General features: G+C 37.6%; 1 long non-coding RNA gene across 1 annotated transcript; it reads left to right on the plus strand.

Moving 5' to 3' along the window:
• The first annotated feature begins 3,447 nt into the window (after positions 1-3,447).
• Positions 3,448-7,787, plus strand: LOC125274900. The gene is made up of 3 exons (XR_007186337.1): positions 3,448-3,746; positions 4,197-4,282; positions 6,895-7,787. It is a non-coding gene; the product is annotated as an uncharacterized LOC125274900 (long non-coding RNA).
• The last annotated feature ends 7,633 nt before the right edge of the window (positions 7,788-15,420 follow it).

Genomic DNA, 15,420 nt, shown 5'->3' on the forward strand with positions numbered 1-15,420 from the left:
TATGAAACAATAGTTTACTCTATTCTTCTCCCAGTTCACCGGCCACTTATTTTTATGTATTTAGGGAAAAAATTGATGAATTACATGATAAATCAGACAGATCCTTTGAATTCCAGTACAAACTCATTGTGCATTAACAACTAACATGATCATTATAAAGGTGTTTAAATGACAAAACACATCCACTGTCTATTTTACTATCAAAATATATCATATAATTCATGATATAGTTTGTGAATATATAAGCAATAAGTGCCTGCAACCCCTTCAGCCGTGACTTATTCACGATTCAGCACTAGCCTCCAGTACCTTATTGCTTTTTTTAAAACGGTTACTACACAATACAAATATTAAAGCCAAAAATATGTATCAATGCAACTTTCATGAAGTAAACTTTCACTAAAGCCTTCCTTCCACTGGAAAAAATAGTCCCTGACCGTGAACAGCAACAGAAGTTACATTATCACGCCATTAGATGGCGGCAAAGACTGTCTTTATGAGTGTGTCAGTCAGTAGCGAAGACTTTTACATTGAAAAGACTGAATTGTTTTGAAAACGGAACAAGACGCAACTGAAAAATGCTTTGACTATCAACTGTCAGTCACGGGAAAACCCCTTAACTGTTAAAAGGACAAGATGATACATCGGACATTTAAACCGATTTTTTATTATGAACACAGGACTGACCTGAAGGAAAATGTTAAATCTGAATGCAGAATGCTCACTCCATCTCTTTCTCACAATACTCTTCTGCATAATACAGTAAGCTTCATTGAACAATATCAATTGAGAACATACAGTTTACGTTGCTAAGTGTGGTTGCTAAGGGTGTTGTGTAGTGATACACAGAACCGTTGGGTGACCCTTGGTTTTATCGTGAATAAAACCAAAGTCCCTTTAAGACAAGTCATTTCACTCGGCGGCCATCTTTGAAACGCCTCTCGGGCATCCTGGGCATCATGCAGCTCCTATCTCTTTGAATGGGGAAACATCAGATTCTCCAAAACTGTTCGCCAACCTTACTATTAAATTTAATATTTGAAATCATCAATGAAATCTAACAACAACCAACTCATACATTTAGTTTCTAAACGCTCGAATCATGACAAAAAAACTATTTTTTCAGGCTGGATCAAGCTAATGCGCATGCGCAGACCTAAATGCGCGTCTCTTCGGAAGCGCGCGTCTGACTGTTTCTATAGAAACCGGTGATTCTAACGGCCGCTGAAGTGACGCGATGACTTTACCAGTCGGCGATTGGCTCTTGGCTTTAGAAGGCGGGACTTATTCCGCCATATTGCGCGTTACACTTTCTCCCATTCAAAACAATACGAGTGACACTTCCCCTGCGTTCCATTCGGAAGGGCTCATCCCTATGCCCTAATCCCTTCAAAGGGTTTACTCTCCGGAGTGAGAGCTTCGAAGGGATGAAGGGTGTAGGGGTAAAAAAAAATCTTCTTTTGGAACGCACTTCAGCGTTATCTTAACGAGACAATCAAGGAGGAGTAGATTGTGCAAGCTGCGCCCTTTGTTTATTTATTTTAGGTTTATCGCACCATGTATATTGTATCTATGTATTTTAAACATTTAAATGGACTGATAAAAGGAGCTGTAAAGTATTTTTGTTTAAGTACAATGTCGTTTTGACCATAATATTGTACCAAATCGAACTCGTTTAAATATTACAGTAGTATAGAAAAATACTATACATTTATAGGTAAAATCGAACTCCTAACCTCCTGTTCCGATTCTGTGACGTCAAACAACTTCCCCGTGCAAAGAATCATGGGGGGCCGAAGTGTCCATCAGTTGTACCCTTTGAAATCCTTCATTCCGAAGGGCCCTTTGAAGTGGCCAGTTTTGAGCACTTCGGTTTGGAACGACCCTTTAATATGGCGGCCATAATTATTTTCACTCCGAAGTGCCCTTCGGAGGGCGATATATCCCGTTTGGAACGCACCGTTCTTGTGTTATTCTCAGGTTATTCTATAGACCTTATGTAGCCCCGCCCCTTTTCAGCGTTGCGCTCGTTGTCTTTTGACTTCCGGTTTGTATTTCCACAGCGATATTACATTTATGAATGAACTGCTCGTTTTAAAATCTTCCCGATCTACTGACATTTAAGACATCTGCTTTAAACATAACAATGCTCATGATAACTTTCATTAACTCTACAACAAGTAAATCCACTTATTATTCTTTGACAGCGATGCCATAGAAATGTACAGAGCTACCGCAAAACGGAAGTTCAAAGACAATTTTATAAAGATGGCGGTGCGCTTGTTTCTCTGGTAAATAAGGTCTATAGTCTTTGATAAAACACAGCTGTTGACCAATCAGAATCAAGGACAGGAACTAGTGTGGCTGCATGCATGTTGCCAAGGAATTGACCCTTCGCCGGGAGTTTGATTGACAAGCGATCTAACCAATCAGAACGCCGAATCCGCCATTTTGTCCGACAAAACAGTCAGGAGTTAGAAGATTAACCTCGGTGGGCTTAAACTTGAAAAATGGTGTGTATTTTTATCTTTCCGCGTTTGAAGCAACATTCCTTCTCATGTTCATTTAATGGTATAAATGAACTAGTAGGAAGAGATGATCGGTTTACGAGCCTCTTGAGCTGAGGCACTACAGCAATCTATCACGACCATGGTCACGACATGACACAAAATGGTTTTTATTGTTTGAATTTCTTAAAAAAACTACACAGTTTGAAAGCTGGGACTTTGTTTAATATAGTAAGTAACCTGCTTTGTCTATCCTCTTTGCTCCGCGATGTATTTTTCACTGTGTGTGGCGTGACAGAAGCAAGGCTTGTCGGACAAAGCAACAGTAACTAAGGGGGGCGGGTCTTTGCGAAGGGTCAGTTAATAGCCGTTCTAAAATAATGTTCTAAATTAACAGTCACCTTAAAAAAATCACGCTGGGGGATCAGCCAGAATTATGAATAAATGGACCCCTCCAGAATTATGAATGGGTATCAATTATTATTGAAAATAGACCCTTTTCATATTAAGTTTATAATTATTACTAACGTTATTTATAAATGAAAATTCTCAAAGAAAATGCTTGTTATTATTTAAATTCTTTAAAAATTCAAATAATACAAATCTAAAAATTCAATGGCATTAAAGATTCTTTGAAAGTGATATAAAGTAAGCTTTAGTTCATTTAAGAATGTATTGTTACTCTCTTAGAATATTTTGTTTGTCTGTATCCTTAAAAATGTTATTTAATGCAAAAAACAAAAATAAACCAGCAGCAGCACAACAGCATTATCCAACAACAAACGAACTGACTGCTGCTAATTAAACTGAATATAGTGCTTAAAAAGATCCACATTCTCTGCTACATGAGCCATATGAATGCTTCTAAAATGATTGACAGGCTGAGTGCACCTCAAAGCCTTTTCATTCACTATACCCATTCTGACCGCGACCTGCTGTCCTGTTGTGTTTTCACTGTAGCAGAGACAGACGTGATATTTCAGGATACCGAATTCAGCGATCCATCTCAGGTATAGGGATATTTTTGAGTGCTGTCTCATTAAAATCACTTACAGTCAGCACCTGAAAACATCTGCTGGAATCATATTTAGAACCTTATTCTGGTTTCCTCGGTAACACTAAACAATAAATTAAAAAGTAACAGTGTTGTTTTTCTAAAGTAGACGCTGTAACAGATTAGACAGTTGTTGAATGGCGAACATGAAAAATATGATGGAGATGTTTTGAAGGACATTAAAGGTAAGAGTTTTGCAGCTATTACGTGTTTAGATCCAGGTTTGCTTTGTTGTGGCCTGCAGTAAGAGGTTATGCCTCTTCTCCAAGCTTTTTGAAATTGACTATTTGGGTTATTATGTATAATTTAACTCCCAATAGAGTTGCGTTCTGTACATTCATGCCCCACTTTTTCTTCTCTTTCTGCCTCTCTCCTGCCACTTTCTTGAATGGAGGACTTCTTTTCATTTGCTATGCACTGTAGCCATTATAAATCTGTTTATTGTACTTGTGCATTTCTTTCAAAATTCCCCTGAATTAGAGTAATTTAAACCATTTGTATCTAAGCTAACATTTTCGTACACTCTCAGTGCCATTTGTCTCTTAAACACTTGGATACCACAGACAATTACCTCATTTGATTTATTTATGGACAATTGCATTTACCCGTCTCAGCTGTTTGTTTCTCCTCTCAAGTCATCTTTCAAAGGATCCATGTGCAATAACCAGCCTCTGAAACACTGCCATTACGGACACTGATGCCAGACAATCTACAAGGGAAGGTAACTTTGTGATTTGAGGTGACAGAGAATGTTGCCCATACTAGAAGTACAGACTGTAAGAGTGAATTGATTAGATTACCTTCACTAAAGCGTTGAGCACATCAGTATGGAAGGTGCCTGCTGTTCTTCTCAAAGTCACAGAAGCGCAACTGAGAATTGAGTACCATTTGTTTTGTCCTTTGTTTTTTGTTTGTCATTGAAGTATTCATTGAAGTATTGAGGTTATTTTAGTTGAAAATTTGAAGGGGCCATTTCATGTTTTCTTTCTTCACCAAGATTTATTTTTTTCCCTTTGTAATGTTAGTTTTTGATCCTAATAATTAAATGAATAATCTAAGACTTTAATGTAAACACTCTCTTGAAATGACATTGCACCGTCATTAAAAAGTTTGGGGTCAGCTTTATTTTTGAAGAAATTAATACTTTTATTCAGCAAGGAAGCATTAAAGTGATCAAAAGTGACAGTAAAGACATTTATAATGTTACAAAAGATTTCTGTTTCAAACAGATACTGTTCTTTTGAACTTTCTATTCATCAAAGTATCTCGAAAAAATATGTATCACTGTTTCCACAAAAATATGAAGCAGCACATCACTGTTTTTAACATTGTTAATAATAAGAAATGTTTCTTGAGCAGCAACAAAATAAACTTCGACAGGGTGTTTAAGACCACGACACAAAGCTTGTTTCCGCCATGGAATAAAAAAGGTAATTGCAACCTTTTATCTCACAATTTTGACTTTTTATCTTAGGATTGCAAGTTTACTTCTTGAAATTCTTACTTTTTTCTCAGAATGACGTTATACAAAGTCGCAACTGTATGGAAGCTTGTTTCCGCCACTAAATAAAAAAGGTAATTGCGAATTTTTATCTCACAATTCTGACCTTTTTTCTCAGATTTGTGAGATTTAATCTCACAATTGTGAGTTACAAAGTCAGAATTGCGAGATACAAAGTCAGAAAAAACCTCACAATTCTGAGATATCATTGTGAGATATAAACTTGCAATTGCAAGTTATAAAGTCCAATTCTGAGGGGGGAAAAAACTGACTTTTTCTCCAATTGCGAGTTTATATCTCACAATTTTTACTTTTTATCTTGGGATTGCAAGTTTACTTCTTGAAATTCTTACTTTTTTCTCAGAATGGCATGATACAAAGTCGCAACTGTATGGAAGCTTGTTTCCGCCACTAAATAAAAAAGGTAATTGCGAATTTTTATCTCACAATTCTGACCTTTTTTCTCAGATTTGTGAGATTTAATCTCGCAATTGTGAGTTACAAAGTCAGAATTGCGAGATACAAAGTCAGAAAAAACCTCACAATTCTGAGATATAATTGTGAGATATAAACTTGCAATTGCAAGTTATAAAGTCCAATTCTGAGGGGGAAAAAACTGACTTTTTCTCCAATTGTGAGTTTATATCTCACAATTCTGACTTTATAACTAACAATTCTGACTTTATAATTCACAGTTGCGTGTTATAAGTCAGAATTGCGAGATATAAACTCAATTCTGAGAAAAAAGTAAGAATTGTGAGTTTTTTCCTGACTTAATATCACGCAGTTCTGACTTTATAACTCGCAATTCTGACTTCATAAGTCGCAATTGCGAGTTTATATCACGTAATTCTGAGAAAAAAGGTCAGAATTGTGAAATAAAAAGTCACAATTAGTTTTTTTTATTTTTTTATCCAGTGACAGAAACAAGCTTCCATACAATTGCATGTTATAAAGTCAGAATTGCGGGATATAAACTTAGAGTTTCGAGTTTATATCTCGCAATTCTGACTAATTTTCGCAATATTTTATGCAATTGTGAGTAAAAAAGTCAGAATTGTGAGATATAAACTCGCAATTCTTTTGAACTTTCTATTCATCAAAGTCAGAATTGTGGGATATAAACTTCGAGTTTCGAGTTTATATCTCGCAATTCTGACTAATTTTCGCAATATTTTATGCAATTGTGAGTAAAAAAGTCAGAATTGTGAGATATAAACTCGCAATTCTGAGAGAAAAAAAGTATTCTTTTCTCAGAATAGGACTATTACTCTCAATTGCAAATTTATATCTCAGAAAATATAATAATTCTATTATAATTCTGAGAAAATAAGTTGCAAGATATAAACCCGCAATTGTGAGAAAAAAGTCAGAATTGCAAGAAAAAGTGTCAGAATTGTGAGTTTATATCTCTTTGTGTTAGTAAATGCTCTTTTTGGACTGAAGAAGACGTTTTCAGTTCTAAAAGTTTTATTTCTGAAAAAAATTCAATGATTTAAGCAGGAACCAACAGGTTTGTTATACTTTATGGGATTTCAAGTTGATAGTTATGTTGTTGTTGGAGTCTGTCTTTGTATTTCATCAGATTTATTGATACAGTGCAACTCATATCCTCTCATACCATTTCAACATGTAGAAAGGAAATTGTCTATAGCATGTAATCACAGTGACTGAGGGCCGATCAGTCTTGGGGAAAAGCATATATCTTAGATGTATTTACCGACTTGTTAAAGGTCAAAAAGAATTAAACCCATTTTTCACCATTTTTGCGTTCTTTCAAAAATGTTTGACCTTTCGGTTTAAATGCTGATCTTTTTTTCCTCTTGTCACAGAATATTTGTCAACGGCTGTTAGCGTTCAAGGACAAGAATAAACCCTAAAGTTTATTTAAAAAACTGTAGAGGACAGAAGAGCCTTGCAAAGTTTGCAAGGGTGCCATCCTAAAGCATGCAGAGACCTGATGTTAAGCCCATCCGCTCTAAGTTTCTCCCAAAGCTATGCACCATAAAACGTGGACCTTTTGGTCACCTTCATGCCATCACCAGAACAACTGACCTCAGACTCAACCACCTTTCCGGAGACTTTCAAAACCCAGGACTAAACGCTTGTTTCATCCAAACCGTAACGGCGACAGAAGTGGTTTGTGGGATTAAAAGGTATAAGTGCTCAGGCTGTCTGTGCTACTACAATGAGCTGGAGCAGCTGATGGCACACATAAAGCAGGGCTGGATAGAAGGCTACAGCTGCAAAGCGACATGCAGGACTGCAGGGAGTTACTGACCGTATATGAAGAAGAAGCTGCTTCTGAAAGCAACCCTCGGCTTAGTGCCTCCTCGACTCTGAGGGAGAGCACCAAAGATGAGAAGCTGGACATGGTCCTCAGGTGGCTGCAGGATGTAACAATATAACCACAGTGAATGAAGGAGATAGACTGATTGTCTGAAGTCATGCCAAGTTGTTGGCAAAAATTTAAATTAAAACATTTATGGCTGCATTTGTTGCAGTATAGATTTTCTATAGAGTTTTGCTGAATGTCTTGGTTGCTTTTTCCCATACAATGACAGTGAATGGGAACAAGCTTCAAAAGGAGCCATATAAGTATCGTAAAATTGGTCCATATGGCTTGTGCACTATATTTCAGATCCTCTGAAATCATACAGTAGCTTTATGTGAGGAAGAGAACAAAATTTGTCATTATTTACTGATAAACCATATTTTACTCTTTTACAATTTGCACTTTATTACATACAAATATGGCTGATTAAGTTGAGTTGTGCCAAGATTGATATAAAGATTAGACATATCAGCCTACATACTCTACCATTCAAAATTTTGACCTTAAGATTTTTTATTTTAAGGCTGCATTTAAAAATACAGTAAAATTGTGAATGTATTCCTGTGATGGCAAAGCTGAATTGTGCCTTTAACTGCCTCTTTTATTTACAGTTTATAATAATATGTATAGGACTCTTCCGAATCTGAAAGGATGTTTTTTTGCCTTCTGAATGAAATACTTAATTAGGTTGCATCAAAACCTAAAAATATCCATCACAGCTTTATTGTGATGATGCATCAATATTGCATCTCTCTGAGAAGTGGAGAACATCTTTCCATGATGACACGGTGATGAGCACAGTCAGAACACATATCACACTTGCATGGCAAAGTATGGAATCTGCTCATCTTTCCATCCCAAAACAAATGTTCATGGCATTTCCTGTCAAAACAAGCATGTTTCATTCTGGGAAGGGGAAAAATCCAGTCGACACATTTGAAACAGCTGAGGTCTGTTATCTATCTATCTATCTATCTATCTATCTATCTATCTATCTATCTATCTATCTATCTATCTATCTATTCAATATCTATATCTATCAAATTAAATGTTTCTTGAGCAGCAGATCAGCATATTTCTGAAGGATCATGTGACACTGAAGACTGGAGTAACGATGCTGAAAATTCAGCTTTGCATCACAGGAATAAATTACTTTGTCAAATATATTTAAATAGTACACAGTTATTTTAAATTGTAATAATATTTCACAATATTACTGTTTTTTACTGTATTTTTAATTAAATAAATGTAGCCTTGGTGAGCAGATGAAATTTCTTTTAAAAACATTAAAAATCTTAGTGGTTCCAAACTTTTGGACTGTACTGTATATCTAATTTTTCCATCCATCCATCCATCCATCCATCCATCCATCCATCCATCCATCATTATATCTAATTTTTCCATCCATTCAGCATTATATCTAATTTTTCCATCCATCCATCCATCATCCATCCATCTAATTTTTCCATCCACGCATCATCCATTCTGCTTTTAATCAATCCATCCATTATATATAATTTTTCCATCCATCATAATGATATATATATATATAATTTTTCCATCCATCCATCCATCCATCCTTTAATCCATCCATTCATCTATCCATCCAATTTTCCCATCCATGCATCATCCATTCTTCTTTTAATCCATCCATCCATCATATCTAATTTTCCCATCCATCATATGATATATATCTAATTTTTCCATCCATCCATCCTTTCATCCATCCATCATTATAATTTTCCCATCCATCATATGATATATATCTAATTTTTCCATCCATCCATCCATCCATCCATCCATGATCCATCCATCCTTTCATCCATCCATCATTATAATTTTCCCATCCATCATATGATATATATCTAATTTTTCCATCCATCCATCCATCCATCCATGATCCATCCATCCATCCATCATTATAATTTTCCCATCCAGTCTTTTAGGTGTGTTTTGTAAAAAGAGACAATTGCTTGCGGAAAGCAAGACACGTGAGATAAAAGACATTTATGATGTGTCAGCCGAAGAAAGAGGAGTGTCCTCTGACAATTTTTATTTTGTGGTGGGAGACTGAAGCACAAGTGCTTTGAAAGCTGTTTTACAAAGCATTCATGTGTCACTCATAGCTCGCACATGACAGTCACCTTAAAAGATTTGAAGAGATCCACTGCTGACAGGCATGGTGGCATCACTGTAAAGCCCTCATCTATTTTTCTGTCAGGAGTACAATCTTTTTGTTGTTCGGATAGCATAGATTACGTATTCTCTCTTTTGAGAATGTCAAGGATTCCTCAAATTCCAAGGGAGATACTGCTGAGACATTTGCATTTGCGCTAAACCCAGTGTTTAGGTACTGCCGCTACAGGGCGTCCTGTCTTTCTCTGACAGGACGGCTGGTGTTTCCTGCCACAATAGATTGGTTGGCTGTCTCTGCAGTAGGTGAGTGGGCTGTGAAGAGATTGTGTGCAGGGGGTGCCGGTGTCTTGCCAAGAAACCGACCTTTTCAAAGAGGCAATCGATGAGGCCCAGCACCGGGGCTCCGGAACATTCATGCCTGTCAGGTGGGTGGGAGGAAGTTCATACAGACAGCGGTGGTGTGCTAATTGCTCGGGGTTGTTTGCACCCCCACTGTTTTGGTGCAGATGGTGAGGGTCTGTGTCCCTGTGGTGTCCACACTAGCCTTAGGAGGGCTACAGTTTCATACTGAAGTCTTGCAAAGCATGCTTATCTCCATTTGAGACCACACCTACAACTGACACTCTATTAGCAACATACACTATATTGCCAAAAGTATTGGGACACCCCTCCAAATCATTGAATTCAGGTGTTCCAATCACTTCCATGGAGACAGGTGTATAAAATCAAACACCTAGGCATGCAGACTGCTTCTACAAACATTTGTGAAAGAATGGGTCACTCTCAGGAGCTCAGTGAATTCAAGCGTGGTACCATGATAGGTTTCCACCTGTGCAATAAGTCCATTCGTGAAATTTCCTAACTACTAAATATTCCACGGTCAACTGTTAGTGGTATCATAACAAAGTGGAAGCAATTGGGAACAACAGCAACTCAGCCATGAAGTGGTAGGCCACGTAAAATCACAGAACGGGGTCAGCGCATGCTGAGGCGCACAGTGCGCAGAAGTCGCCAACTTTATGCAATAGCATAAAACTTTGTGTGGTGTGGCCTTCAGATTAGCTCAAGAACAGTGCTTAGAGAGCCTCATGGAATGGGTTTCCATGGCTGAGCAGCTGCATCCAAGCCTTACATCACCAAGTGTAATGCAAAGCATCGGATGCAGTGGTGTAAAGCACGCCACCACTGGACTCTAGAGCAGTGGAGACGTGTTCTCTGGAGTGATGAATCGCGCTTCTCTGTCTGGCAATCCAATGGACGAGTCTGGGTTTGGCAGTTGCCTGTAGAACTCTACTTGCCTGACTGCATTGTGCAAAGTGTAAAGTTTGGTGGAGGGGGGATTATGGTGTGGGGTTGTTTTTCAGGGGTTGGGCTTGGCCCCTTAGTTCCAGGGAAAGGAACTCTTAATGCTTCAGCATACCAATACATTTTGGACAATTTCATGCTCCCAACTTAGGGATGGCCCCTTCCTGTTCCAATATGACTGCGCACCAGTGCACAAAGCAAGGGCAAAGTGAGTTTGGTGTGGAGGAACTTGACTGGCCTGCACAGAGTCCTGACCTCAACCCGATAGAACACCTTTGGGATGAATTAGAGCGGAGACTGTGAGCCAGGCCTTCTCGTCCCACATCACTGCCTGACCTCACAAATGCGCTTCTAGAAGAATGGTCAAAAATTCCCATAAACACACTCCTAAACCTTGTGGAAAGCCTTTCCTGAAGAGTTGAAGCTGTAATAGCTGCAAAGGGTGGACCAACTCCATATTAAACCCTACAAATAAAGAATGGGATGTCATTAAAGTTCATGTGCACGTAAAATCCAGGCGTCGCAAAACTTTTGGCAATATAGTGTATATGTGTGATCAGAGGCTTAGACTGTAGATTAAATATGATTTCTGTAGAAAATGTGTGGAAAACTCACCGTCACTGTACTGGAGTTTTCTGGGTGGTTGCCAGGGCGTGTATTTGGTTGCGAGGTGGCTGCTAATCAGCTTACTAGCCCAAGTAAAAAAAAAAAAAGAAAAAAAGCCTCTTTGAGTAAGTACTTCTTTTGACAAAGTAATTACTTTGCAAATATATATATATTATCCGTACATACATACTACATTTGCTATGTTGTCTTTGTCATGTGACCCACAGTGTCACAACTCCTCTGCTGTGGCCTCATGGGATAGTAAAGTGTCCAATGGATGTGCACTTCAGAATCTCACTAGAAGTAAGTCATCCAGGTACTTTCGCACACTCTTTTATGAGTACTGTGAATTCGGACATACTATTCTTTTCAAATACTGTTTTTCACCTACTATATAGTAGGGAAGTATGCTATTTCAGATGCAGCCTCTATGATATTCTGGTCTCTAGATATGCCTTGGGTCTCTCCTTCAAAAAAAGGCCTGCTCACACCAAGGCAAATATTCAGTGTGATAAACATTTTAATTTGAATGAACGGTTCTGTTCAGACCGACACAAACATTTGCATGCCATCGATGCAACAGATTTTTTTTATTCCCAGGAAGTGTTCTGATCACTTTTCCACTGCATTAAGAAAAGAAAACTGGCCAACCAATAAGATTTGCAATGTAACATAAACTAAGCATGTTTTTTTTGTGTGAATTTGTAAGTTTTCAGACAAATCACATGTGAAAATCAGGCCAAAATGGTGTTGGTGTGAATAGGCCTTAAGTCTAGAGGATTCATTCATCCAATTTGTCATCTGTCATGCAAAAACCGTAACTCTGGCCACTTAGCAAAGTAATAGCAGACTTTTCTTTTAATATTGCTCATGATTTGAGCTTCTATTCATGTCCTTATCACCAAAAAAAAAAAGTTAGGGGCTGTTTTTCCCTACTCTTAAAGGATTAGTTCACGTCAGAATGAAAATTTCCTGATAATTTACCCACCCCCATGTCATTCAAGATGTTTATGTCCTTCTTTCTTCAGTCGAAAAGAAATTTAAGTTTTTGAGGAAAACATTCCAGAATTTTTGTCCATACAGTGGACTTCAACGACTACCAATGGGTTGAAGGTCCAAATTGCAGTTTAAATGCAGCTTCAAAGGGCTCTACACGATCCCAGATGAGGAATAAGGGTCTTATCTAGCGAAACAATCGCCATTTTCTAAAAAAAACATAGGCGGACGTACCGAGTAAGTGTTTACAAAGCGAACGTGCAAAGACTTAGTCAAACGGCCTTTACAGAAAAAGATAAAACAACAATGTAGGACGATTTTGAAGTTGGAGGAGAAAATGAGATGGAGTTTTTCACCCTACTGCGGTACTTCCGCCTACGTCACGCGTAACCTTTCAACATGATTACATAATGCGTGGTGCATCGCAGAGCAGTGCAAGATGAGCATTAGTGGTTAAAAAGTATATAATTTTTTTTTTTTTTTTTTAGAAAATGACTTATCTTTTCGCTAGATAAGACCCTTATTCCTCATCTGGGATCGTGTAGAACCATTTAAAGCTGCATTTAAACTGCAATTTGGACCTTCAGCCCCATTGGTAGCCGTTGAAGTCCACTATATGGAGAAAAATCCTGGAATGTTTTCCTCAAAAACCATAATTTCTTTTCGACTGAAGAAAGAAAGATGTAAACATCTTGGATGACATGAGGGTGAGTAAATTATCAGGAAATGTTTAATTCTGAAGTGAGCAAATCCTTTAAGAATGAGAAATAGTAATAGTGAAGTTTAGCAAGCACCACTAACTAGATTCAGCTGTACTGTAGTTATTATTCATGACATCTTTTCATTCCTTCCAGGAAAGTTTATAGATTTTTTTTTTTTTGCAAAAATAAATAAATAAATAGAAATGAATAAATCTGTGAATATATGGGAAAAAAGGGGGGTGGGGGTAGTGGTCTGCTTTAGTGGTCGCTGCTCTCAGATCAAACACTGTGCTGTTGCACTTGTGCCATGGTCCTCTTTGGTATGTAAATTAATCTTCTGCGGCTTTCTTCATTCAAGCCCTAAGTGGTGATGTGGGTCTCCATTTGAGGAAATGGAGGGAGTCACTGGAATCAAGGCAGCCATTATCTATAGTCTGTAATATGCTTGAATATTCATTATACGCATTATATATATATGCCGTATAGGCTATACAGTTAACTTCCCTTGGGCTAAAACATACTTTATTAAAAATAATAATAATAATAATAAATGCATTCAATATCCTTGATGTGAAATAGCTACATAATTTATTTTTCCTGAATAACTCAGAGTGCCAACCACCACATACTTCTGTGATTCACAGATCTAAGCCATGTGAATACTAGACTCCATCTGTCACGTATTTCCATATCACTGTAGGCTTCTGGGCTTGTGAATCTACTGTATCTGTGATGAGGTGAGAAGGATAGTGGCAGTTTGCCTGGCAGTTGGGCTTCTTCTCCTAATGAGAGAAGTCTGCATCATTATCGATTGACCTGGTCACTGAATGCGTGTCTCAGACTCTTAATGGGATGATGGGATGGCGTGCTGAGAGAAGAAAGAATGCGCCAGCAGCAGGCAAATGCTGAATTGTGTGTGTGTGGGCAACAGGAGAGTGGAAGTGAGTAAATTTGTGTGGATGGGACAGTGTTTTTCTGTACAAATCTGGTTTCAGGTAAAAGATTACAGGTTAATGTAGTCCTTTTGCAATTGGGTTGTTTACCTTTGTTGGATATATGAACTTTATCAGCAACCAAATGAAATGTATTTTTGTCAATGCTAAATTATTTCTGATTACTTTATCTATAATGTATGCCATTAGATATTCCAGGATTTCAATTAATGTAAAACAGAAAAGGAGATCTTAATGCACTTTCTGTCTGCTCCACTCTCCTCAGAGAGCAAACCCATCAGGACTCCATCACCAATCCATACTGCTAAGTGTTTCAAATCGTCATTAACCTTGTCTATGTAATTTTATTCCAGCCATTTAAGTCAGATGCCCTTTCTGGAACAAACATTCCTTCTCCTTGGATTCAACTCATTGTATCACTCTGGTCCTGGAGCAAAATTCCAGTGTAAAGGGAAGGAGATCCATGGTGCATGTGTGGTAGGCTTCATTAGTGTGTGTGGAGAATGCACATTTATTGGAGAAACAACTATGTTGAAGTGCTCCTGGAGCAAAAATAATGCACTAATGCATAGAACTAAATATAAGCTGTATCCCAATTCATAGGCTGCATTTGAAGGCAGAATGCGTCACAGCAGTGTGACGAGGGTTGTCCCAATTTGAACAAATGCGTCCTCCTTTCCCTGAGCCGCAAAGGATAGAATAAGTGGATTCTTTGCAGCTTGGCCTATCTTAAAATCCATTGCACACCAGTGATGTCTGGATTTTTATGATAGAAAATGCCAGATTACACTTTTTCTTTTCTTTTTTTTTTTTACATGAAAATCTAACGATAAAAATGTTTAAAAAAACTTTAACCCTTGAACGCATACCTTGGGTGTTTATCGACTCTGGACGTCATTCACTACCCTGCCCCTCATTCATTTTTTAAAATGAGACATTCCTCAATCTATTCATTATAAACAATATAACAACAACAACAGCAAAAAAACATAAAATTACAAAAGAATGTATGTTTTCTAATTATGTTTTTGCAAAAAGTGTATAGGGTCATTAGCGACCCGAGGTGTGTAATAATGTAGTAGTTTTTTTTTTCTTCTGCGCAATAATAATTGAATCTCTGATGAAGTGTAACTGTCACATTTATTTCTGATGGGATGATGATGGGATGTGATGTTTTACTCAATTACCACAGACATAAAACAAAATAATACACAAGTATCAAATGGCTTTGCAGTTTACTGCAGAGCAAGTACTGTATGCAATAAAATATTAGTGTCACTGTAACTTGATGTTGGATCTGGTGAAGAAGCTGTAAGCTATCAAAAT

This window comes from Megalobrama amblycephala, linkage group LG9 (genome assembly GCF_018812025.1).
Source record: "Megalobrama amblycephala isolate DHTTF-2021 linkage group LG9, ASM1881202v1, whole genome shotgun sequence".
In the NCBI taxonomy this organism is placed as follows: Eukaryota; Metazoa; Chordata; class Actinopteri; order Cypriniformes; family Xenocyprididae; genus Megalobrama; species Megalobrama amblycephala.